The following is a 3,230-nucleotide window of genomic DNA, read 5'->3' on the forward strand; positions in this document are numbered from 1 at the left end:
CCAAGGAAATTGAATTGAAAATTGAATCATTTTAATGATTCTCAAAACATTCAGGAGCCGCCCCAGAGTGCTGTTTGAAGGCTCTCTCAAGCCTTTCGAAATAATCAAAGATAGAGTCCTCGGGTCTGTGCTTACATTGATGGACTTTAGCCCAATCTATCCTCCTGGGAAAAAACTACTGGAATGGCTTTGTGTAAGTTTCGAGCAATATCCCTACACTCCTTAAGGTGGTGAGCCTCATGCTTATGGAAATCCTCCAGGGGGTCTCTCCAATCTGCCTCTTTTATCCATTCATTTGCTTTGTTCTCAGACACCAGCAAATGCACAAGCTGATATAAATCTGAATATCCTGTGCATATGTTCCAGCAATAAAATCCAGTTCTTGAGCAAACCCTAAAGGAAAAATCCAGTTCTTGAGCAAACCCTAAAGGATCGTGTAAAGGGTCTGGGAAGTCCTTTGTCAAATTCTTAAATTCAGTTCTAGTCCAAGGAGTATACACAAGAGCAGGCTCACCTCACCCAGTAACAGGTTTCTCCTTAAAGGGAGCCACTATAACTTTAGGCCTTTCAGTATCTGCTCCCTGAGAGTTACTCCTTGTTTTCTCTAGGGGTGGAGGAGGGAGGTGGGAAGGAGGAGGAGGAGAGGGAGGAGTAGAGGGAGGAAGAGGAGGTGAGGGAGGAGGAGGAGGTGAAGGAGGAGGAGGTGAGGAGGAGGAGAGGAGGAGGAAGGAGGAGGAGAGGGAGGAGGAGGAGAGGGAGAAGAGGTGTGGGAGGAGGAGGAGATGAGGGAAGAGGAGGAGGTGAGGGAGGAGGAGAGAGAGGAGGAGGAGGAGAGGAGGAGGAGGGAGGAGGAGGAGGAGAGGAGGAGGGAGGAGGAGAGGGAGGAGAGGAGGAGGAGGAGGAGAGGGAGGAGGAAGGAGGTGAGGGAGGAGGAAGAGGTGAGGGAGGAGGAAGTGGTGAGGGAGGAGGTGAAGAGGAGGAGGAGGAGGGAGGAGGAGAGGTGAGGGAGGAGGAGGTGAGGAGGAGGTGGAGAGGGAGGAGGAGGAGAGGGAGGAGGAGGAGGTGAGGGAGGAGGGCGGAGGAGAGGGAGGAGGAGAGGGTGGAGGAAGAGGTGTGGAGGAGGAGTGAGGAGGGAGGAGAGGAGAGGGGAGGAGGAGGAGGTGAGGGAGGAGGAGAGGGAGGAGGAGGAGGTGAGGGAGGAGGAGGAGGTGAGGGAGGAGGAGGAGGTGAGGGAGGAGGAGGAGGTGAAGGAGGAGGAGGTGAAGTGGATAGGTCAGGGTACGGAAGCTCAGAAAGGAAAGGATACACGGGTGCTGAGGGAGGAGGAGATGAGCTCTGAGGTGCTGAAAGCGGCGGTGGTGGAGGAGGTAGAGGAGGTGAGGGGGGTGGACAGCTTCTGACTTCTTATTTCTCTTTAATTCAGAAATGATCTCAGTCAGTTTACGGTTAGTCTCCTGTAAAAAAGTTATTTTATCATTATTACACTTTGAAGTCTCTAAATGCCAATCGTAATAAGCTTCCCCTTCTTTTGTTTTGGTTTTATTGCCGGCCTTTTCTTTGTTTTTTTTTTTAATTATTTATTTATTTATTTATTTCCCCAAAGCCCCAGTAGATAGTTGTATGTCATAGTTGCACATCCTTCTAGTTGCTGTATGTGGGACGCGGCCTCAGCATGGCCGGAGAAGCGGTGCGTCGGTGCGCGCCTGGGATCGAACCCGTGCTGCCAGCAGCGGAGCGTGCACACTTAACCGCTAAGCCACGGGGCCGGCCCTATTGCCGGCTTTTTCAACCTGGGTGCACAAATACAGTAGTTTTCAGAGGTCAAACTTTCTCCATTTTGGCCATTTACGACCTAAGTCATCCTTAGTTAACCTTTCCCATTTAGTTAAATACTTGCAAGCATTGTTTCCATATGCATTATACGTGAAACTGTTGGATTCCCAAGGGGAAGGGGAGGGAAATCCCAACTCACCAGGTCTCGGGATGACGCGGGCCCACAGACACAGAAGACCGAACTTGATGCAAACGCAAGAGGTTTATTGAACGGAGCTCCGGGTCGACTCGTGTCTCTCGCAGGAGACAGAGGGGTCGACCCCGAGCCTTAGGGGGCAAGTTCTTTTATAGGATTTGGGAGCATAAAGCGGGAAAAGGTTGGCGCGGTTTTACATGATTGGTTAATTCAAAACATTCAGACAGTTACATTTTATGGCGCGAATTGCTACGGCGCGAAACAGCTATCAAGGTGCACACACATGTCCCCATCTGGCCCCCCTCCACCCCGACCCTCCCAAACTTATCCCTCTGTAGCACTCCCTTGTTCTCAATTTTCTCTGAACAGTTTAGGGTGAGTCTTCCGCGAACAGAGTCAGTTGGGATCGATAGACTCTATTCATAGAAGACTCGCCCCAACTGCCCCTTAAGGTGTTAACATATTAAATTGTTAACATAATTTACATTCTTCATTCCCCACTTCTTCTTTTGTCCCTAGTTCTAATCTTAGAACTTAGTTTTCGGTGTCTACTATTAGTGGCTCATGGCGTGGGAGAGCTTGGTAATGGCGTTGGAGCATCATAGCATGCACTGCATTGACTCTTTTTCTTATGAAAGTAGTGATTCTATTGAAAACACACGGTCCAAAAACCAAAAGTAGAAAAAGAATTAACAAAGGCCCTGCTAGGGAGGATAGTAAGGACGTCACCCAGGGGGACTTAGTGAACCAGGATTCAAACCAGCTTTGTTGGGCCTCCCTGCTTCGTTGCCTCATGTCCAATCTCTTCTTTAATTTTTGCATTGAATCTCGGACTACTCCTGTGTGATCTGCATAGAAACAGCAGTCTTCTTTAAGAGCTGCACAGAGCCCTCCCTCCCTTAAAAACAACAGATCTAATCCCCTTCTATTCTGGAGCACTACTTCAGACAGGGAGGTGAGGGACTCTTCTAGCTTAGAGATAGACTGCTCTAAAGTCCTGAGGTCTTCATCTATAGCATTGCTCAGGGCAGTTAATCCTCTCTCCCCTGCAACTAAGGCTGCAGTGCCGGTTCCTACGCCCGCGGCAACTCCCAGTCCCAGGAGCACAGCTAGGGTGAGGGATATTGGTTCTCTTTTCCTTAGTATAGATTTCTGATCAAACTCATCTTCGAAACTATTGGCAGTATGATAGTAAATTCTAGGCACTAACTGCACAAGCACGCAAAAATAGGGGTATGCCTTTAGTTTACCCTTGCGATGG

Source organism: Diceros bicornis (genome assembly GCF_020826845.1).
Source record: "Diceros bicornis minor isolate mBicDic1 chromosome 32 unlocalized genomic scaffold, mDicBic1.mat.cur SUPER_32_unloc_2, whole genome shotgun sequence".
Taxonomy (NCBI): domain Eukaryota; kingdom Metazoa; phylum Chordata; class Mammalia; order Perissodactyla; family Rhinocerotidae; genus Diceros; species Diceros bicornis.